Source organism: Urocitellus parryii, chromosome 3 (assembly GCF_045843805.1).
Source record: "Urocitellus parryii isolate mUroPar1 chromosome 3, mUroPar1.hap1, whole genome shotgun sequence".
NCBI lineage: Eukaryota > Metazoa > Chordata > Mammalia > Rodentia > Sciuridae > Urocitellus > Urocitellus parryii.
Window position 1 is genome coordinate 67791244 of NC_135533.1, and position 25667 is coordinate 67816910.

The window sequence follows — 25667 nt, forward strand, 5'->3', positions numbered from 1 at the left end:
AAAATGAAATAGTAATTGAAATTAAAATGAATACATTTTCCTTCTCTTTCCCTTGTTCCAGTTCAAAGTTCAGCACTGATAGTTACTTAGTTAGTTAGTTAGTTAATTTTTTTGGCTCACAGATTCAGGGGTTAGTCCATGGTCGACCAACTTCAGAGCTCTGGGCCCAAGCTAAGGAAGAATGTCATGGGAAAAGGGCATGGCAGAAGGAAGCAGATCAGGACACAGCAACCAGGAAGCAGAGAGAGCTCACCAGGGACAAAAATTAAACCCCAAAGTCACTCTCCCAATGATGTACTTCCTCCAGCCATACCCTAACTGCCTATAATTTCCACCCAGTTAATTCATTTCTATGGATTCATCCATTAACTAGGTTATAGGTCTCATGATCTAATCATTTCACCTCCAAAAATTCTTGCATTGCCTCACCCATGAGCTTTGGGGGATACGTCATATCCTAACCATAACATTTCAGCCCTGACTCCCAAAAGCTCATGCACATGAACAATACAAAATATTTTTAGTTAATTTCCATTAACTAAAAATTAATAAAATCTCTTAACAATTCCAGCATTGCCCAAAGGTCCAAGTCTAAAATCTTATCTGAGCTGGATGCAGAGGTGCATGCCTGTAATCCCAGCAGCTCAGGAGGCTGAGGTAGGAACATCATGACTTCAAAGCCAGCCTCAGCAAAAAGCAAGGTGCTAAGCAACTCAGTGAGACCCTGTCTCTAAATAAAATACAAAATAGGACTGAGGATGTGTCTGAGTGGCATAAATAAATAATAAAAGAAAATAAAATCTCATCTGAGATTCAAGGCAAACTCTTGGATGTTTTTCCCTATAAAGATCAAAAACAATTTATATACATACTATATATAATGGCACAGAGTAATTATTTCCATTTCACAATGGAGAAATAGGGACATAAAAAGAAAGAAAGGAACCAAAGCAAGAGTGAAATCCAGCTAAGCAAACAAGTCCTGTAGCTCCATGACCAGTACCTAAGGCACATGACCTTATGATGTTCTCTCCAAAGGCTTGTCTAACTCTGCCCTTATGGCCTTGCTAGGTGCAGCCCTCATGGATTCTCTCTTGGCTTATCTCTGCTCAATTTCTACAGCTTTCCTCAACAAACATTTTGTGTTACTGACATCTCTTAATCTCAGGGATATCCACTATAGCATCAACTTCCTTTTCACATATTCAGATATCACCCTCTCTGGTTGTCTGCAGGGATTCCAATTCTGATGTATTTTGCCTAGCCTCCTAGGCCTTCCTTTGAAATATTAGTTGAAGCCTCCTTGACTCCATAACTCCAACATCCTGCATTCCCATAGAACCTGACTTATGTGTTCAATTCCAGGGTTTGCCACCACCTTGAGCAGTAGGAAAACCTCCTGAAAGCATGGCTGCAGCAGTCTCTGAGTACCTTGGATGCAAAGCATGGTGAAACAACTTCCTTGGACCACCTGTGCAAGCAAGGTGCTCCTATGTTCTCTTCTCAAAGGAATTTTTACTGTTATCCCCTTGAGCATGAGATGGGTATGGTCCTGCCAATTTCTGACATGCCCTCAAGCAATTTTTCCTATTGTCATTGTACAAAGTTGCTCACTTTAGATACTAGGTGTCCCACAAAAGCTCATGTGTGAAACAATGCAAGAAGATTTAGAAGCAAAATGATTGGGTTATGAGAGCCTTAACACAGTGTGTTAATCCCCTAATAGGAATTAACTTAGTGGTGACTGTAGGCAGAGAAGGTGTGACTGGAGAAGGTGGATCATTGGAAGTATGCCTTTGGGGTAATATTTTGTATCTGATGAGTAGACTGACTCTCTCTCTCTCTCTCTGTCTCTCTCTCTCTCTCTCTCTTCCCCATATCTCCTTCCTAGTAATGTCCTGAGGTGCTTTCCTCTACCATACCCTTCCACCATGATGTCCTACCTTATCTTTGGCACTGAGGGATGAAGTTGGCCATCTACAGACTGAGACGTCTGAAACCATGAGCCCCCAAATACAATTTTCTTCCTCAAATTGTTCTTATCAGGTATTTGGTCACCAACAGAAAAGAAAAAATATACATTTTGGTTCACGGTTTCAGACGTTCAGTCCATGGTTAGCAAACCCCATAGCTATGGGCTCAAGGTGAAGCAGAACATCATGGCAAAAAAATAAAACCAAGGTAGAGGAAATCAGCTCAGGACATGGTGACCAGAAAGCAGATGGAGAAATGTATTTTTTTTTTGATTTTTGTTTGTTTTTTAATTAACAAAATTTCTTTACCTGATAAGGAATAGCTGCAAAAACAACTACCATTAAACAAATACAGTAGCACTAAACTTAATGGTAAAACATTTCTTTTCATCTTGGGAAAATGATCAGAATGTTCACTTTATTCAGCCTTGTACTGGAGTTTCCAGCCAGTACCAAAAGGAAATAAAAGGAAATAAACAGAAGAAAGAATTAAAGGAAAAAAATATTATTTTCAAGTGATGTAACCTTTTTATTTAAAAATAACAACAAAATCTATAGGTAATTTCTAGAATTAAGAAAAGAATTTGCAGAGTAAAAATATTTTACATTTTTTCATACCAACAATTAGAAGTTGGAAAGGAGGGGTTTGTTTATTTATTTAGTTAGTTTTAGTTTTTATAGTGTTGAGGATAGATTAAAAAAGGAAGTTTTTTAAACCAAACTAAAAATGTATGGAATTTGCTAAGCATGGTGGCTCGTACCTGTAATTCCAGAGGCTAAGGAGGCTGAGGAAGGAGCATATCAATTTCAAAGCTAGCCTTAGCAACTTAGGAAGACCCTAAAGCAACTCAGCTCAGTGGGTAAGCTCCCCTGGGTTTAACATTTGAAATGTTTTAACATTTGAAAACAAATTTGAAATTTGAAAGCAAATTTGTAAAAAAAATAAAATAGGGAAAACTATTATTGACAAAAATATAAAACTATACTTAAAAATATTAAAGAAGACCTAAGTACATCACAAGTTACACAATATTCATAAAACTAAAGGACTCAATATCATGAATATTCCAGCTCTACAATTCATATATAAACTCAATGCAATAAAAACTCTGTTTTTTCCCATGTGTAAACATAAATTGACATATTAAGTCTAAATTTATATCAAGGTCCAAGGTCAAAAAATTGTCATAATGCTACTCTATGAAGAGAGGAAAAAATAAGGTTTAAGGACTTGCCTATCCAGACATTGAGATACCTTATAAAACTACAAAAATTAAAATCAAGTGGTACTGAAATGTCCAATAAATAATAGAGAAATAATAGAAGATATCTTAAGTATAAAAAACAGACTCATATCTATCACTATATATAAAGATATTGAAAATTAATTGACAGTAATTAGGTTTTAATTAGATGGTGCTGGGACAATTTGGTATCATTTGGGGGAAATTATATTGTATTCCTTCCTACCTGATGCCATAAATCTCAATTATTTTCAGTTGGTTTTGTTAACTATATGTGACTACAAAAACTATAATTAGAATATAAGAAAATACTTTCATGATATCATTATGGAAAGATCTTTTAAATAAAATGCGCAAATATAAAGGAAACTATTGATAAAATTAACTACATAATACTTACAAACTTCTGTTCACAAGATGCCATAAAGAGATTTAAAACAAACAAAAAGACATAAACTGGAAGAGGATATGTGTGGGAGAAGGATTAGTATCCAAAATATATAAAGAATACTTCTGAAACAATAGGAATACTTTGAGAAAACAACAAGAATTCTAAAAACATCCCTCCAACAGATTTAACTATCAATTATACACATATGCTTCCTAAATCTCTACCTCAGTATCCTGGAGCCACATCAATTTCAATAAATTTAGCATTGAAATTAAATTAAATTAAATTAAAGCCAATGTCATCTAAGCCCAAACTTGCAGTAATACTTAATACCTAAATTACTTTGTTTTCCATATTCAATTACCTAGTAAGTGCGATGAGTTCTTCCTTTGCTACTTTCCACATTTTTGTCCTGTTGCCTTCCATATCACTGTCATGACTCAGAGTGTTATTTTCTTGAAACTGACACACTTCTTACTGGTCTCCCTGCCTCAGATTTTCTGCTAAACAATTGCACATTGATCCATAATAGACAAAATTTATTTTTAAATGAAAACAATTTAATTGTAACATATTGTTGAGATTGATCTAGAAATGAAGAGTGGCTTTTTGATTATACAAGTCATAAAACTTGATATATGACAGAGAAGCCCAATTTGGTGGAGAACGTGTATACTCAAGTTGGATAACCATGTGAAAAAAATACAATTATATTCCCCCAAAATACCAGATATTTTAAGAATTACATGACTAAATAGTTAAAATAAAACATTTTTGAAGAAAGTATTTTTAATACCTTAGGGTAAAAGGGGTTTAACTAGGACACAATCAAAGCAAACTATATAGGAAAAGGGATAAACTTGACTACATTAAAATGTAATACTTGTGTAAATAAAAGAGAAATCCATTTAACTTGAGAAGAATTTGTTTGATGAACATAGATGCTCCATTGTTTGGGGCATATATATTTATAATTGTTATGTCTTATTAGTGTATGATTCCCTTGAATGGTATGAAATGTCTTTCTTTATCCCATTTGATTGAAGTCTACTTTATTTGATATGAGGATGGAAACCCCTGCTTGCTTCCACAGTCCATGTGAGGGTATGATTTTTCCCAACCTTTCATCTTCCGTCTGTGTATGTCTTTTCCTATCAGATGAGTCTCCTGGAGGCAGCATATTCTTGGGTCTTTTTTTAATGCAATCTGCTAGCCTATGTCTTTTGATTGGTGAATTTAGGATATTAACATTCAAGATTATTATTGCATTGTTGGTTATAATGAAAACCTGTAAACAATCCAAGTGTCTGTCAACAATAATGTTGCCTTTAAGAGACTCATCATATAAGAAAAGACACCCACAGACTAAAGGTGAAAAGATGGGAAAAAACATATTACTTACATGGACTATATAAACAAGCAGGGGTTTCCATCCTCATATCAGATAAAGTGGACTTCAAAACAAAGTTAGTCAGAAGGGGTAAAGAAGGTCATTTCATATTGCTATCATTTATCAACAAGACATAACAATTGTAAGTATCTATGCCCCAAACAGTCAATGGAGTTTATATATATATATATAAAACCCTTCTCCATTTCAAGAATAAAGTACACCACAACACAATAATACTGGTTAACTTTAACACACCTCTCTCATTCCTAGATAGATCTTTCAAACAAAAACTAGACAAAGAAACTATAGAACTAAATAATACAATTAATAATTTAGACTTACCAGGCATATGTAGAATATTTCATCCATTAACGCCCAAATACACTTTCTTCTCAGGAGCAAATAGATGTCTCTAAAATAGACCATATGTTATGCCACAAAGCAAGTCTTAGCAAATACAAATAAATAGAGATACTACCTTATATTCTATCAGATCATAATGGAATGAAATTAGAAATCAATAATAAAATAAAAAATAGAAGCTACTTCTAAACCTGAAGACAAAACAATACACTATTGAATGATGCATGGATAAAGAAGACATCAGGGAGGAGATAAAAAAAAATCTTGGAGGTAAATGAGAACTCCTATACAACATACCAAAGTTTCTGGGATACTATGAAGACAGTGCTAAAAGGAAAGGTCATTGCATTGAGCTCATTCATTAAAAGAATAAAGATTCAACAAATAAACAACCTGACAGTACATCTCGAAGCCCTAGAAAAAGAAGAGCAAATCAGCACCAAAAGTAGTAGAAGACAGGAAATAATTAAAATAAGGTGTAAAATCAATAAAATTCAAACAAAAGAAATAATTGAAAAAAATTGACAAAACAAAAAGACTGGTTCTTTGAAAAAATAAATAAAATTGATAAACCATTAGCCACACTAACAAAAAGAAGGAGAGAGAAACTCAGATTACTAAAATTCATGATGAAAAAAGAAATATCACTACAGATACTACTGAAATACAGACTATAATTAGAAACTATTTTGAAAATTTATACTCCAGTAAAGTAGAAAAGCTCAAAGACACTGGCAAATTTCAGCATATTAGAGGCATATTATCAGCTCAAACTGAATCAGGAGGACATACACAATTTAAACATCAATTTTAAGCAAGGAAATAGAAGATGCCATTAAAAGCCTACCAACCAAGAAAAGCCCAGGACTAGACAAATTCTCAGCAGATTTCTAAAAGATGTTCAAAGAAGAATTAATACTAATACTCTTCAAATTATTCCACCAAATAAAAAGGGGGAAACACTTCCAAACTCATTCTATGAGGCTAGTATCACCCTGATACCAAAACCAAACAAAGACACACCAAGGAAAGAAAACTTCAGACCAATATGCCTGATGAACATAGACACAAAAATTTTCAATAAAATTCTGGCAAATTGCATACAAAAACATTTTTAAAAGATAGTGCACCATGATCAAATGGGGTTCATCCCAGGGATGCAAGGTAAATTCAACATATGGAAATCGATAAATGTAATACATCACATTGGTAGATTTAGAATCCCATGTTTATGTCAATAGATGCAGAAAAACCATTTGACAAAATACAGCACCTCTTCATTTTCAAAACATGAGAAAAACTAGGGATAGTAGAAACATACCTCAACATTGTAAAAGCTATTTATGCTAAATCCAAGGCCAACATCATTCTAAATGGAGAAAAATTGAAAGCATTCCCTCTAAAAACTGGAACAAGACAGGGATGCCCTCTTTCACCACTTCTATTCAACATAGTCTTTGAAACTCTAGTGAAAGCAATCAGACAAAAGAAAGAAATTAAAGGGACACACAAAGGAAAGAAGTAATCAAACTATCACTATTTATTGATGGCATGATTCTATATTTAGAAGATCCAAAAATTCCACCAGAAAACTTCTAGAACTAATTAATGAATTCAGCAAAGTAGCAGGATAAAAAATCAATACCCGTAAATCAAATGCATTTCTATACATAAGTGATAAATCCACTTCCAGAGAAATTTGGAAAACCCCATTTACAATAGCCTCAAAAAAATACTTGGGAATCAATCTATGAAGAGGTGAAAGACCTCACTGGGTGCAGTGTCATATGCCTGTAATCCCAGCACTAGGGAGGCTGAGATAGGAGAATCACAAGTTCAAAGCCAGCCTCGGCAATTTAGAAAGACATTTGCAACTCAGTGGAACACTATCTATAAATAAAATATTTTAAAAAGGGCTTGGGATGTATCTCAGTGATTTGGCATCCCTGGGTACAATTCCTGGTACAAAAAAAAAAAAAAAGAGGTGAAAGACCTCTACAGAAACTCTAAAGAAACTCTAAAGAAAGAAATTGGAGATCTTAGAAGATGGAAAGATCTCATATGCTCAGTCAAAATGGCCATACTTCCAAAACCATTATATAGATTTAATTTAATGCCTATTAAAATTTCAATGATATTCTTCACAGAACTAAAAAAAAAAGCAATCATGAAATTCATCTGGAAAAATAAGAGACCCAGAATAGCCAAAGCAGTCTTCAGGAAGAAGAGTGAAGCAGGGGGCATCACAATAACAGAACTTAAACTATGCTACAGAGCAATAGTTAATAAAAAAAAGGCATGGAATTGGTACCAAAATAGACATGTAGACCAATGGTACAAAGGTACAAAGAGGAGACACAGAAACAGTTATCTCATACCAAACACACCAAAAACATACATTGGAGAAAAGATAGCCTATTCAACAAATGGTGCTGGGAAAATTGGGAATCCACATAAAACAAAATGAAATTAAACCTCTATCTCTCTCCATGCACAAAACTCAAGTCAAGTGGATCAAGGACCTAGGAATTAAACCAGAGACTTGCACCTAATGGAAGAAAAAGTAGGCCCAAATCTCCATCATGTTGAATTAGGCACCAACTTTCTTAATATGACTCTTGTAGAGCAAGAATTAAAACCAAGAATCAATAAATGGGATGGATTCAAACCAAAAACTTCTTCTTAGCAAAAGAAAGAATGAGTGAGGTGAATAGAGAGCCTATAGAATGAGAGCAAATATTTACCACAAACACATCAGATAGAGCACTAATCTCCAGGATATATAAAGCACACAAAAACCTTAACACCACAAAAATCAAATAACCCAATCAATAAATGGGCCAAGGAACTGAACAGACACTTCTCAGAAGAAGATATACAATCAATCAACAAATATATGAAAAAAAGTTCAACATCTCTAGCAATTGGAGAAATGCAAATCAAAACTACTCTAAGACTTCATCTCACTCCAGTCAGAATGGCAACTATCAAGAACACAAACAACCATGAGTGTTGGCGAGGATGTGGGGGAAAAGGCACACTCATACATTGCTTGTGGAACTGCAAATTGGTGAAGCCAATCTGGAAAGCAGTATGGAGATTCCTTGGAAAACTTGGAATGGAACCATCATTTGACCCAGCTATCCCACTCTTTGGTTTATACCCAAAGGATGTAAGAACAGCATACTACAGGAACACAGCCATATCAATGTTTATAGCAGCACAATTCACAATAGCTAAATTGTGGAACCAACCCAGATGCCCATCAGTAGATGAATGGATAGGGAAACTTTGGTATTTATACACAATGAAACATTACTCAGCATTAAAAGAGAATAAAATCATGGCATTTTCAGGTAAATGGATAGAGTTGGAGAATATAATGCTAAGTGAAGTAAGCCTGTCCCAAAAAAACAAAGGCCGAATGTTTTCTTTAATATGAGGATGCTGATCCATAATGGCGATGGAGGGGGAGCATGAGAGGAATAGAGGAACTTTAGATAGGGCAAAGGAGAAGGAGGAGAAGACAGAGTTGGGCAAGGAGGTAGGGATGATGATGAAATGAGTTAGACATCATTACCCTAAGTACATGTATGAAGACATGAATGGTGTGAAAATACTTTGTGTACAATCAGTGACTTGAAAAATTGTGCTCTATATGTGTAATATGAAATGAATTGCATTCTGCTATTGTGTATAAAAAATTAGAAAAAATAAATAATTTAATTTTTAAAAAGTGAATCAAAGACATAGACACTAGAACAGAGATCCTGTGCCTAATAGAAGAAAAAGTAGTCTCAAATCTTCATCATGTTTGCTTAAGACCTGACTTTTTTTTAACAAGACTCCTAAAGCACAAGAAGTAAAATCAATAATCAATAAATGAGATGGATTCAAATTAAATACCTTCTTAGCAAAGGAAACAATCAATAACATGATGAGAGAGCCTACAGAATGGGAAAAAAATCTTTACCACACATACCTCAGAGAATGAGTCTGCAGGACATATAAAGAACTCAAAAAACTTAACACCAAAAAGAACATAAACTAATCAATAAATGGACTAAGGAACTGAAAAAGACACTTCACAGAAGAAGTAATACAACTGATCAACAAACATATGAAAAAATGTCCATTATCTCTATCAGAGAAATCCAAATCAAAACTACTCTAAGATTTCATCTCATGACAGTCAGAATGGCAATTATCAAAATTTCAAGCAACAGTAAGTGTTGACAAGGATGTGGGGACAAAGGTACACTCATACATTGCTGGTGGGATTGCAAATTGGTGCAAGCACTATGGAAAGCAGTATGGAGATACCTCAGAAACCTTGTAATAGAACCACCATTTGACCCAGCTCTCCCACTCCTCGGTCTGTACCCAAAGGAATTAAAATCGGCTTACTACTGGGACGAAGCCACATCAATGTTTATAACAGGTCAATTCACAATAGCTAAACTATGGAATCAACCTAGATTTAACGGACAAAGAAAATGTGATACGTATACATAATGAAATACTAGTCAGCCTTAAAGAGGAATAAAATTATGGCATTTATAGGTAAATGGGTGGAACTAGAGAACATCATGCTAAATGAATTAAGCCAATCCCCAAAAAACAAAAGCTGAATGTTTTCTGTGATAAGCAGATGTTGATCCATAATGGGGCCAGAGGGTAGGGAAGAAGGAAGAAACTTTGGTTTGTATAGAGGAAAGTCAGAGGAGGGGAAGGGTTATAGGGAGGGTTGGAGATGTGGGGATGGGAAGGATGGTAGAATGAGACAGACATTATTACCCTATATATATGTATGATTATACTACTGGTGTGACTCTACACCATGTACAGCCAGAGGAATGAGAAGTTATGCTCCATTTGTGTACAATATGTCAAAATGCATTTTATAGTCATGTATAACTAATTAAACAAATAAAAAAATTTTAAAAAATTAGAAAAATTAGAAAAGAGGGCTGGGGATGTGGATCAAGCGGTAATGTGCTCGCCTGGCATGCGCAAAGTGCTGGGTTCGATCCTCAGCACCACATAAAAATAAAATAAAGATGTTGTGTCCACCGAAAACTAAAAAATAAACTTAAAAAATTCTCTCTCTCTCTCTCTCTGAAAAAAATTAGAAAAGAATTACAATAGTAAACATAGATCTTTTTTTGTAAGTCCCTGTGTGACGCCTAACATAAATAGAAACTAAAAAAATATCAATTTCCTACTTCTGTTACTGTACTAGTGATTATATGAATCATTTAAAAATAAAAAACAAGAGCAAAATTGGACTTCAAAAAGCAAGCATTTGCTTAATTTTTTCTCATTCCATAATTATGAGGGCACCAACTCTGTTTAAATATATTTAAAAATCTCTTGTAACCAAAAAAAGAAGTCATAGTAATACTAATTTATGTGTCCTTTTCCTTAGCTATAAATATCACAACATATTCAATAATCAAGTTTATTTTCCTTCCTTGTTTTATATAACAGTCCTTTGACAATTTGATGATAATCATCATGTTGTCATTTGTTTCCTGTTTTTTTTTTCATAAAATTTTCTCATGATGCAGATCCCAAACTCCTAATTTGATCCTCCTTTAGGTTTCTAAGCTCTGCTGAATGTGCAATATCTCCTTTTGTGCCTCTGAAAAGAATTAACCTACTACTGGTATACCTGACTTCCTACATTACCTAGGTCTCCTATTTCTATTGCCCTAGCTATTGAACATGGAGGACTGTCTGCAAACACCACCAGGCAACCTCTGGGAACCTTAAAATTTGACCCCAGAAAATATGTTCTGTCCTGTTTCAGATACTATTCCCTCTTTGAAAGCATTTGTAGTAGGCAAAGCAATGTACCCTATAAACCCGATGATATCTGTGTACTAATCCGCAGAATTTATTAATATATTGCCTTGCATCCAAGAAGTATTTTAAGATTGTGATTAACTTAAGGTCCTTGACAGGGGAGATCATCCTGAATTTTATTCAGGGTGGACCCAATATAATCACAGATTTCTTATATGTGGAAGAGGGAGGCAGAAATGTCAAGGTCAGAGATATGAGGCAAAAAACACTTGAAAGGTCATCTTTGGCTTTGAAAACAGAAGAGGGCTATGAGAGATCCCTAGAAACTGAAAAAGGCAAGAAAACAGATACTCCCCTAGGGCCTCCAGAAAGTAGCTGAGCCTTGCCAACATCTTGATTTTACCCTAGGGGAACCATTTAAGACTTGTGACATCCATAACTGCAAGATAATGGATTTGCATAGTTTGAAGCTTCTAAATTTGAGTCATTTGTTATAGCAGCAATAGGAAACTAATACAGTAGTCAATGAAGGCCTCTTTAAAAATGTAAACATGATCTTATTTTGTATAAAATAAGGCTAAGTAAGAATCAAATCATTATTCAGTCAACATATTTGTTCAATTACTGGAAAAGAGGCTTTTGAAATAGATCTGAAGGCTGGCACGTTTTCAGGTATTACATTCATTGCAAAGCATTCCAACAAGACATGCCCTATCTTGTGGACAAACGTAACTGAGAAACTGTGGCAAAGTTCCACAAGGAAGACAAAGGCAGGTGACTGAGGCACCAAAATGGAAAATCATGCTATGAATTTTTTTATGTTTCTGTTCCCATCAAAGATTTTGAAAATATGAATAGTGGGAAAGGAGCAACCTAGAAAAATATGCAGGCCTGTGGGATAATGAAAAAAATCAATCATCTCAGAACAACTGTACCTTTAGTATGACTTCAATAATTTAGGAAGTAACAACCTGTCTTAGACATAAGCATGCTTCTTGGCTTTCAGAAAATATATACAGCTTGACATTTCATATGAAAAAAAGGGGGAGATGATAACTAGTTATCTATTGACTAAATATAAATAGTACATTTGATGATAATTTAAAAACAATCATAAAAATGAATGAATTTTTATTTATTTAACCTTTTTAAATTAAAATTAAACATTTTAATTAAAATTGATGCTGAAAAAGAAACCACAATTCTAAAAATGATTTTCTTTAAGTGATGGATCAATAGTTATAATTTTTCATCTTTATATTTCTTGATATATTTTTTCCAGTTTTATATAGTAAATGTGTATTTTTATCATTATTATTGTGATAGGAAAACCTAATAACACTTGATAAAACTTTAAGTGTGCAGTAAATGGTTATTGATTATAGATACAATGTTGTACACCAGATCTCTAGAGTTTATTCACTTTGTTTGACTGAAGGTATATTTTGTTGTTTAGTAATTCCCCATTTTCTCTCTCCCCAGCCTTAGGTAATCACTATTCTATTCTTCAATTCTACAAATTTGATTATTTCAGTTGCCTCATCTAAGTGCAATCATGCAGTATTTGTCTTCCTGTGTTTGGCTTATTTTACTTATCATGATGTCCTCTACGTTCATCCACATCTTCACATACTGCAGAATTTCCTTTCTACGGCTGAGTAATATTCCATTGTATGCATATACCACATTTTATTTATCCATCATCCTTCAATAGGCATTTGTTTCTAAAATCTTAGCTATTATGAATAATGCTGTAATAAACATAGAAGTGCTAATATCTCTTTGAAGTCCTGATTTCAATTTGGGGTAAATACCCAGACATTTGATTGCTGGAGCATATAGCCATTTTATTTTAATTTTCTGAGGAATGTTATGATTTGGATATGAGATATCCCCAAAAGCTCATGTGTGAGACTATGCAAGAATATTCAGATGTGAAATAATTATGTTATGATAGTTGTAACCTAATCACTGAATTAATCCCCTCTCTCTCTCTCTCTCTCTCTCTCTCTCTCTCTCTCTCTCTCTCTCTCTCTCTCACTCTCATTCTCTGTCTCTCTCCTTCCTGGTCATCATATCCTAAACTGCTTTCCTCTCCCATAGCCTTCGGCCAAGATGTTTTGCCTCACCTTGATCCCAGAGCAATGAAGTCAGCTAACCATAAACTTTTCCTACTTTACTTTATGTTGTTCTTGTCAGGTATTTTGGTCACAGTGATGCAAAAGTTGATTAACAAAAGAAACCTCCAAAGACAGTAGAATGAATCAGACATAATTTTCCTATGTTCCTGTATGAATACACAACCAGTGTAACTCCACAACATGTACAACACAAAAATAGAAAGTTATACTCTATGTATGTATAATATGTCAAAACACATTCTACTATCATGTATAATTATAAATAAGAAAATTTGTAAAAAAGAATAAGATAGCAATAGTAAAAAAAAAAGGGGGGGGACCACCATACTATATTTCAGAACACCTACTCTACACCATTTTGCATTCCTAAACCGTACGCAAAGGTTCTAATTTCCCCACATCTTTCCCAACACTTGTTGTCTTTGGGGTTTGGTTGATAACAGCCATTCTAACACGTGTGAGAAAACATCTCCTTGTAGTTTTCATTTGCAAATCCCTGATTACTATTCTCATTGAGAATATTTTTCAAATACCTATTGCATATGTATGTTTTTATAAATTGCATGTTATTTTTAAATTTGACAAATTAATAGGCCTTAAAAATTAATGAGGGAAGAGTTTTTAATATAGTTAATGTTAGCAATTGAAAATGTAAAGTTTCATCTTAATTAATACTAGGAAGTCACTTTACAGTAAACTGTAAAAGTTCTCTACAGTAACTAAATTCTTTAAAGTACACCTTTGAAAAAGGAGACCAAGTAGCCCACATTCTTTAGCAAAGAGTCATTCCAATCTGTCTTCCAGTAAATCTGCCCATTTTCCATGGCAACCAGAGAAATGATAGGTTATTAAAATCTATAAGTAATCTACAAATATGGAAATATAATCTCACAGAATTTATATTGACAAAAAGAGGGGTGATCACAAGGAACTTAAGCTTTACCTATAATGCTTTTAATTTTTAAAACAAGGATAGGCAAACTTAATCTGTACAGGGCCAGATAATAAACATTTTAGGCTTTGCAATTACTTAATTTTGCCTTTGTAACTTAAAAAGAGCATAAATGTACTATGACTGTAATGGATCACAATTTGTGTTCTTGTACATTACAGAATTTTCTCATTGTTTTCTATCCATAAGCCCTATACATGAATCATAAGATGTCAAAGTGCAATTCGTATTAACAAAGTCAATATTAACATATTAATAAAGTCAAAGTGGACTTCAGAATTGAAGAACAGACCAGAACAATAAAATGGGTTTTGGCTTAAATAAGGTCAAGGACAAATGAAGAGAAGTTTCAGATTGGAAGTTGAGAGATATGGGTTCCAGTTCTACCTTTCCAACCAATTTAAATTTGGAGGGCCTCAGTGTCTTCCTGTGTGAAATAAGTCAAGCATTCTGATTCTACTTCATTCCTGCTGCCAATTATAGCAACTGTGCTACCTTATCTCTGGTAGTTAAGTGCTACTACCTGTACTCTGCCTTTCTGGGATGCCAATATCCTCACTATTTCAGTGGAAGACTCTACCACCAGCAGCTCTCATCTACAAAAACAGATCACCGCAGTTACTTTTATAGATGCTGGAACCCCTCTCACTAACATATTTCTCAAGACTTCATGAAGAAAGTTATCTTTGAGTCTTCTCTAGTAAGGTGGAGGGCATGGGGAAATATGAATATTCCTACCTCCCTAAACGTTTTAATTCCTTCTCCAATTTTATGTCCAGAAGTTCAAACACATTGAACCTTATTGAATGTAGACTGCCACAGAACCCATGTTTTAAGCAAGCAAACAGTTACAGCCACTTCTAGATAGCAATGAAGTAATATCAATAAATTGAACCTAATTCAGTGTTATATTTCATCTAATTTAATCTAAAAACAACAAAAAAAATTATTCCCACAAAAATTCACCAGGTTTCTGCCAACATATATATGTTAGTCAGTTTCTGTGTCACAGTGACCAAAATACCTTGTAAGAACAAATTTAAGCAGGAAAAGTTTATCTATGTTCACGATTTCAGAGGTTCAATCCATGGTCAGCCTGCTCCATTGCTCTGGCTTAAGGTGAGGCAGAACATCAAAGTGGAAGGCATAGCAGAGGAGAGCTGCTCAGCTCATCACAAAAAGATGGAGAGAGAGAGAGAGAGAGAGAGAGAGAGAGAGAGAGAGAGAGAGAGAGAGAGAGAACGTGCGTGCGAGGAACCAGGGGCAAAATGTATTATTCCCAAGACAGGCTCCCAGTAACCCACTTCTTCCAGTCATACCCTTCCTGCCTACATTTATCACCCATTAAAATAGTCCTTGCTAATTTTAGTCCATCAAGTGGATTAATCCACTAATTAGGTTACAGCTTTCATAATCTATTCATGAGCTTTCAGGGGACACCTCATGTTCAAACCATAACACTATATATTAGCAAAATTTTGCAATTGTTTCAAGTATAAATTGTATCCCCTGAATCATATCTTGTACAATATCTGACTTAAGTTATGGAGTTATAGGCCAGGAAAGGTGGTGCTGGTGGATCTTAACAAGACCAGGCGTTCCCTTGTAAGGCTGCTGCCTCAGGCAGGATTATTACCCGGACTTCCAGGAAGGGAAGGCCAGTCTGCTCAAATACATTAGGAGAAGCTCATTTTGTTTCAAGGGAGGCTCAGAAAAACTGAAGGGTTAATTATTTAAGCTTTGTCTGAGTCTACCCAGATACCCTATTTCAAGTATCATTCCTTCCCAACAAATATCTTAACTTTCAAGTAACAGATTGGCAAATCTTTAAATCTGAGTTGTAATTCTGCAAACTACACCATCAAATTCTGGACTGACCTGCAAAGTCAGCTCAGTGGCTACAAAAAGATAAGAAATTCTTTTGTGGCTGCTTCAGAGACTCTGGTTTGCTGGCAATGTCTTTTGTTGAGAATTTAAGAAGCTGGACTTACCATTTTCTCTCTGCAAACTCTCCAGTGCAGTTGAAGTCAGTAATGCTAACTTCTAGATTTGGGGTTTTAATTACAGTAGTTCTCCAACACCCACCCATCTGCAGTTTCACTCTCCATGATTTCAGTCTCCCAAGGTCAACTGCAGTTGAAATTGTGAACTGGAAAATACCAGAAATAAACAATTCTTAAGTTTCAAATTATGTGCTGTTTTAAGTAGCATATGAAATCCCACGCCATCGCACTCTGTCCTGCCTGGGACATGAACTGTCCCTTTGCTCCACATATCCATACTGTATACCCTACCACCTATTAGTCATTTAGTAGCCAATTTGATCATCATCATATCAGATATGAGACAGTCAACCTGATGATCAAATTGGCTACTAAATGACTAATTACTTAATAAATAAATATTAAAAATGGTTACTGATAAAATATAATTACTTAATAATGACCCTAAAACATGGGGAATAATGCTGGCAAATTTTTTATAGTATATTGTTATAATTATACTATTTCATTGTTCATTATTAATCTCTTTGTTCCTAATTTATCAATTAAACTTTATCATAAATATGTATATATAGGAAAAAATGTGGTATATATAGGGTTTAGTAGTTAGTACCTTTGGTTTCAGGCATCCACAAGAGATATTGGTATATATCTCCTGATGATAAGTGAGGACTACTATACTACCAGAAAGATGTATATACTACCTGATTTTGAAGACATTTTCTTCAATAAACACTTATTTACAACCAACCATAAGAGATCATTTAATCAATCATGATATTAATACATGTCATAGATTATTAAACTCAATTTTTGCTGATAAGGAATTTAGCAGTACATTTAAAGCTAAGGGCATAACAGAACCAATTCCAGAATCCCACATTTTAGAGTCTTTTTCTTGAAATCATTCCTATTATTGTACATTAGGATCTAACCAGGAAAACAGACAACATAGTAAATATTTCAACAGAGGTAATTAAATATAAGGAATTGGTTAAATAGGTGTGTATGTACAAGAGGACATTTGAAACCTAGAACACACTAATAAGGAGTGATCAGCAGTAAAAATTCTCTAAAGAAAAAAAAAGCTTAGGTTCAGATGTCTTTACTGCTGAATTCTACCAACCTTTTAAAGAAAAGCTACACTAATTCTTTTCAAACTATTCCAAAAAATTAAGAGATGAAACTCTCACAAACTCATTCTATAAGGCCAGCATTCTCCTGATATCAAAACCAGACAGAACACAACTAAAAAGAAAGACTCCAAAACAAAGACCCCCAATTGAACCTAGATGCAAAATTGCTCACAAAAATATTAGCAAACTGAATCTAGTCACATATTTTTATACTTTTAGTTGTAGATTGACACAATACCTTTATTTTATTTATTTTTATGTGGTTCTGAGGATCAAACCCAGTACCTCATACATGTGAGGCAAGTGCTCTACCACTGAACCACAACCTCAGCCCCCAATTACAGACTTTTTAAAAATACCATGATCAAGTGGAATTTATTCCAGAGGTGCAAGGATGATTCAACATACCAAATCAATAAATATAATACAGAAATAAATCCACACATCAAACCAACTCCAACAAAGCAACTAAAAACATATATTGAAGAAAGTACAGCCTCTTCAATAAATGGCTCAGGAAAAATTGGAAATCAATATACAGAAGAATGAAACTAGACTCCTATTTTTCACCATATACAAAAAATCAACTCAAAATGGATGAAAGACCTAAATGTAAGACCTGAAATTATGAAACTACCAGAAGAAAATATAGGAGAAACACCTCAGGACCTTGATTGAGGAAATTATTTTTTTTTATATATTTTTATTGGTTGTTCAAAACATTACAAAGCTCTTGACATATCATATTTCAAACATTAGTTTCAAGTGAGTTATGAACTCCCATTTTTACCCCAAATACAGATTGCAGAATCACATAGGTTACACATACACATTTTTACATAATGCCATACTAGTAACTGTTGTATTCTGCTGCCTTTCCTATCCTCTACTATCCCCCCTCCCCCCATCTTCTCTTTCTATCCCATCTACTGTAATTCATTTCTCTCCTTGTTTTTTTTCCAATTCCCCTCACAACCTCTTATATGTAGTTTTTTATAACAATGAGGGTCTCTTTCCATTTCCATGCAATTCCCCTTTTCTCTCCTTTTCCCTCCCACCTCGTGTCTCTGTTTAATGTTAATCTTTTCTTCCTGCTCTTCCTCCCTGCTCTATTCTTAGTTGCTCTCATTATATCAAAGAAGACATTTGGTATTTGTTTTTTAGGGATTGGCTAGCTTCACTAAGCATAATCTGTTCTAGTGCCATCCATTTCCCTGCGAATTCCATGATTTTGACATTTTTTAGTGCTGCGTAATACTCCATGGTGTATAAATGCCACATTTTAATCCATTCATCCATTGAAGGGCATCTGGGTTGGTTCCACAGTCTAGCTATTGTGAATTGTGTTGCTGTGAACATCGATGTGGCAGTATCCCTGTAGTACGCTCTTTTAAGGTCTTTAGGGAATAGTCCGAGAAGGGCAATAGCTGGGTCAAATGGTGGTTCCATTCCCAGATTTCCCCGGAATCTCCATACTGCTTTCCAAATTGGCCGAACCAATTTGCAGTCCAACCAGCAATGTACAAGAGTACCCTTTTCCCCACATCCTCGCCAGCACTTGTTGTTGTTTGACTTCATAATGGCTGCCAATCTTACTGGAGTGAGGTGGTATCTTAGGGTGGTTTTGATTTGCATTTCTCTGACTGCTAGAGATGCTGAGCATTTTTTCATGTACTTGTTGATTGATTGTATGTCCTCCTCTGAGAAGTGTCTGTTCAGGTCCTTGGCCCATTTGTTGATTGGGTTATTTGTTGTCTTATTGTCTAATTTTTTGAGTTCTTTGTATACTCTGGATATTAGGGCTCTATCTGAATTTATTATTATTATTATTATTATTATTTTGATAAGTCACCAAAAGCACAGACACCAAAAGCAAAAACAGACAACTGGAATTATATCAAACTAAGGAGCTTCTGCCAAGCAAAGAAAACAACCAAGGGAAAAGACAATGTACAGTAAGGGAGAAAATATCCACAAAATATTTATGAATTTAGAATACACGGAACTCAAAAACAAAAAACAATCTGATAAATATGGGCAAATGATCTGAATAGACATTTCTCAAAAGAAGATGTAAAAATAACTAACAAATGAAAAAAATATCCTGCACTACTAATCATCATGATGAAAATAAAATCCACAGTGACTTATCATCTCACTTCAGTTAGAATGGATATTATCAAAAAGAAAAAAAATAGTCACTGCCGGTGAGAATGTAGAGAAAGGAGACTTCTTAATACAAAATTGGTGGGAATGTCAATTAGTATAGCCATTATGAAAAATGGCATGGAAGTTTCTCACAAAACTAAATATAGATCTATCATATGATCAAGCAATCCCACTTCTGGGTACTATCCAAAGAAAATGAAATCAGCTACCCAAGCTAACCTGCAATCCCTTACTTATTGTAGCACTATTCACAACAGCTAAGATATGAAATCAACCTAGGTATCCATTGACAGATGAACCAATAAAGAATATGTGGCTTATAAGAACAAAAAGAAAAAAAATCCTTACCATTGTGGCAAAATTGTTGGAAATTGAGGGAGATATACTGTTAAGTGAAATAAACCAGACACAGAAAGGTAAATACTGCATGTTCTCACTCATATGAGCAAGTTAAACAAGTTGATCTCAAAGAAGAGAATAGATAAATGATTACTAGAGACTAGGGAATGAAGGAGGAAGGAAGATGGAGGAAGGTTATAAAATAGGTACAAAATACAGTTAGATAGGCGGAACTATCTAGTGTTCTATAGCACATAGGGTGACACAGTTTATAACCACTTGTTACAGATTTTATGAAGAGCTAGAAGAGATGATTTGAAGGCATCACATGCTCCAAACAAGAAATGATAAGGCAATAGAAATGGTAATTATCCTGATTGATCATTACACATTACACACATGTAATGAACTACCACACTGTATTTCATAAATACATATCAGTATTATGTGCTAATTAAATAAAAAATAAAAATATTAAAAATTATTACTGACAAGATATACTGAAACTTTCAGATATTGCTGTTAGAAGTACAGAATAGTTCATAATCATTGAAGAAAACAGAAAGTTTCACATAAAGTTAAATACTTATGCTATGACACAGCAATTCCTCCCCTAGGTAACTACCAAAATGAAATGAAAGTATATATCTATTTAAAAAAGACATTTGCAAGAATGTATAGCAAAGCAATACTCATAATAACCAAAATTATAAAACAAACCAAATGTTCATCAGGAGATGCATAAACATATTGTTATATTAATACAATGGAATACTACTCAGCAATAAGCAAGTACGAACTCCTGATGCCCACCACATTATTTGTTCAACTTTATGTTAAACATAACAGAACACACACACACACACACACACACACACAAAAAAAAGAGTGCATACTATATGATTCCACTCAAGAAAAAAGAGGTAATGATAAAAACCTATAATTGCTTTGGGATTTATCAGGCCTTTATCAGACTTATTAAGTTGTATACCTAAAACTGGTATTTTTTCCCTGAATATAAATCTAAATTCTACTACAATGTAAAAAAAATCAATGACATCTTAGACATGAGAAAATTGACAACCGTCTTTGGAAGTTTAATAAATGACTCACTTTTTTGCCACACTGTCTATTTTTGGATACCATTTTACATATTAAATGTATTCTACTTTTATATTAAAATACATAATAAATCTCTCTATAGAAAAAAATCTCAAAAGACAATTTATAATTTTTTTCTGCATTAATATCTTAATTACAACATTTTTTTTTTACTTTTAAGCAATCAGTACAATATCCAAAGGAAAAAATACAGCCTCATAGGCATATTCTTTAAAATGAACTTTCTCAGGCACATAGTGATGTGTGTTCCCACAGAGTGGAAAAGCCAGCAGATTAACTATTCCGCCTGAAGGATTTGTCAGGTCCTGTTGCCTAGCATGCTGAGGGCACAGCCACCTGGCCAGCAAGGATGCCCATGAACCAACTAAGGAGACTGAAGCATTAAAATCCAAATGCCAAGTTCCTATTATACAATAAAAAATAATTGCCCTGATCCCAGGATGCCTAAAGTCAATATAATTTGCATGTTCTCTCATAGAGGCAGTTGTCCTTGAGGGAAAACAAAAGAAGTTTTCACCCTCAGTTTGAATTCAAAAGTTGTGTAAATACTAGCTAACTTTCATAATTCAAAATAAAGATTTATCTTCTTATTTTAATTATATAACCTAGTACATATCACCTGGGCTTTTGCCCTCTAAAATCAGGATAATGAATTCTACTTCTCCAGTTCTTTGGTTTCTTCTCAAATTTCTTCTTTTATTAAATAGAAAAAAAAAGATTTTGTTTCCTCCCAATCATTTGGACTGACGGGTCAGGAATCTTCCTAGTTACAAGTGTCAGAAACTCAAGTAAAACTGGCTTAAGCTAAAAAGTAGAATTCACTAATTCATACAAACACACTCTGCTGTTGAGGCGTAAGAGAGAAGCATAGTGAAAATTCCTACTGTTCTCGCCTACTGTCAATTTCAGGTGTCTGCCCTGGATGCTCAGTAGTTTGCCCATAATCATCTCCTCTGCTGCAGTGACTTCATATTATCAAATAAGGTGCTCAAATGAATATCTATACACTAGACCCCAAGGATGGATTGAATAGTTTTTTATTCATTGGTTCAGGTGAAAATCACTCATCACAGGGAGTTTGGAGTGCTTCCTGGGTCTCCAATGCAGTCCTTCTTTCCTTCTGTTGCGCTAGTTTGAGGAGAAGCTTCCCCACCAGCCTGGGGCCTCTGCCTTTCTGTACTCTCTTCCTTCTCTCCAGAAATTCCTAGGAAAACACCCTCATTTATCCCTTCACCCTATTGGAGTCACCACTTCCTGTTTCCATAATTTTGAAAAGGTGCTTTCCCTCTCTTCTTGTTTCTTACAAATTTTGGTGAATGTTGTTTTTTCCCACCTGAATTCCTTTGGCTTGGCTGGAGGAGTGACCACAGGTCACAGTGTCTATTGGCTCCTTTGGGAATAGGGGCAGAAAGAAAATTTTAGGTCTATGGATAGAAGAGAAAGAATTGGGAGGGGATCTTCTAAAATCTCACATCAAGGAATCATAAAAATAATTGCTAATATTTATAGAATATTTGCTAAATTTCAGGCACTGCTCCAAATATGTTACAGATGTCAATTTACTCCATCCACAAAAATTTTAGTTCTGGTCCCCTAGTAACTGGAATGGGAGCAAATCCTCTCATGCCAGTGAGCATCAGCTGTAAAATAAACACAGTGAAGATATCAACCCCATGGCTCATGGGGTTCGTGTGAGAATGAAATAACAAAATATGTAAAGCATTTGGCACAGAGTAAGCACAAAACAAATCAATACTGTTAAAAAGAGAATTATCATGCACATCTTACACTGGCCAGATTAATTTCCTTGCTGAATCTCCACATCTTCCACAGGAATGATTTGTGTAGCTCCACAGTTTCCCCACATTTCTTTTGGAGTCTTTCTCCCCACAGGGTGAATGGACAAGGGGTGGGGAGTGGGGATCTCCTCAGGGACACAGCTTGGAAGCTCTCCTTGATCTTCCTTCCCACTTTCTTTGCTGTCCAGTCCAAAGGATGTTTTCCTTACCTCGGGGTCTCCCTCTGTAAGAGTAAAAGAAATTGAAGTTAAAGTGTAAAAGTTAAAGTGTAAAAGACCGGGCATTGTAAAGTTTCCAAGCTGCAAGGCCTGAGTTAAAAAGTAAAGGACCAGGTATTGTTAAATTCCTCTGCTACCTCTAAAACCTGAAATTCCTGTAGCTGTTAGGACAATACCTGAACTGCCCAGTAAATATTTCTCCTGGTCCCCTGGCTGTTTAATAACTAAGGGCTCTGTGTAGGCCGGCACGTAGGTATCCAGGCCCCAAAACCAATCAGTTTGAATGTGTACCCCGCTTAGAAGTGACCAATCACCCCTGTCCAGCCTGTTCCGGCCAATGAATGTACTAATCACGTCTAAGAGTTGTTGTTCAATTTTCCTGAGCCTCATGATGATTTGTTCTGATGTATGCAAAGCCCCCCACCCTCCCCAAAAAGTGTACTTAAGCATTGTTCAACCCCTGCTCTGGGCTCTGGGCTACTCTTCTTTCTTGAGTGGGCACGGAGCCCCAGCATGCTGGTTCAATAAATCCCCTTATGCATATTGCATGAAGCCGGTCTCTGTGGTCTCTTTCTCCGACGCTTCGCTGGACCCTTACACATCTAGTCTTTCAAAGTCTTAGTTAACTAAGTTCTTTCCTGTTTCCCCAAAGGCTTTTTAGACAGGAAAGATTCCTCTTCCCCATTTTTTCTCTATATTCTTTTCCTCTGTTTTAGTCATATTTTTTACAGCTGTGATTCAAAGACCCGACCAGAACAAGTGTAGAGGAGGAAAAGTTTAAGGGCTCATGGTTTCAGAGGTCTTAGTCCATAGAAGGCCAGCTCCAATTCTTGGGGCTCAAGGTGAGGCTGAACATCATGGTGGAAAAGAGTGGCATAGGGAAGCAGCTCACATCATGATCAGAGAGCAGAGAGAGGGACTTCATGCTCCAGATACAAATATACACCCCATAGCCACACCTGCAATGAACCACTTCCTCCAGCCACACCCTACCACTTCAATGGCCACTCAATTACTCCTTATCTAAGGACTAAGTCACCAATTGGTAAAGACTCTTACAATCATTTCTCTTCTGAACCTTCTTGCATTGTCTCACAGGTGAGCTTTTGGGGAACACCTTACATACAACCATAACACCATCTGAACTACGAATATAAAATAATGACCACTTGGTACTCCAAGTGTGGTGCTTACTTGGGAACTTTTTTTTTAATTGTAGTTGGACACAATACATTTATTTTATTTTTATGTGGTGCTTAGGATCGAACCCAGAGCCTTGCATGTGCTAGGCAAGTGCTCTACCACTGAGCCACAACACCAGCCCCACTTAGGAACTTTCTAAATGTATGTACCCACATCAATGTTTATAGCAGCTCAGTTCACAATAGCTAAACTATGGAACCAATCTAGGTACCTTTCAACTGATGAATGCATAAAGAAAATGTGGTATATATACACATGGAATATTAATCATCCTTAAAGAAGAATGTAATCATGGCATTTGCCAGTAAATGGATGGAACTGGAGATAATTATGCTAAGCCAAATAAGCCACTCCAAAGAACCAAAGGCTGAATGTTTTCTCTGATATTGTGGATGCTAATTCACAATGAGGGGGGAAAACAGAGATACTTTGGATTAGACAGAGGGGAGTGAAGGAAGTAGAGGAGACACAAGGGTAGAAAAGATAGTAGAATGAATTGAACATTATCACCCTGTGTACATATATGATTACATGACCTATGTAATCCTATATCATGGACAACCAGAATAATGAAAAGTTATACTTCGTTTATGTATAATATGTCAAAATGCATTCGGCGGTCATGTATAACTAATTAGAACGAATTAAAAAAATTTTAAAAAGTGTGTGTTCCTTTAGAAAGATATATATGTATCTTTTTTAAGGTATACACACACACACACACACACACACACACATATATATATATATATATAAGATATATCTATAAATTTTATATGTATATTTTTAAGATGCATTCATGTTTATGTATCATTATATATGCATATACATTATATACACATATATAATATATATGTATGTATAATATATTATGTATTATAATATATTAAATTTATCATATTAAATATAATGTATATATGTATTATATTATAATATATATTAAATATATACATTATATATTGTATAATATATATTATATATGTTAATATGTTATATGTGTATGTGTATAATGTGTATATGAAAAGGAGCATTACACATTTGAAGCTTTTAAAAAATCTAAATATAAACAATTAAACCTAAATTTTGAGGATGGGGGAATGTTATTTTTAATGTCTGTGTTAGTTAATTTTACATATCTACTTTTTTTTTTTTTTTTAGAGAGAGAGAGAGAGAGAGAGAGAGAGAACCTTTAATATTTATTTTTTAGTTCTCGGCGGACACAACATCCCCGCTGGTATGTGGTGCTGAGGATCGAACCCGGGCCGCACGCATGCCAGGCATGGCTCGCTACCGCTTGAGCCACATCCCCAGCCCTTACATATCTTCTTGAAAGATATTTTTGGATGAGACTTAACATCTAAATCTGTAAACTTTGAGTGAAGCAAATTATCCTTTAAAACAGTGGAAAGCCTT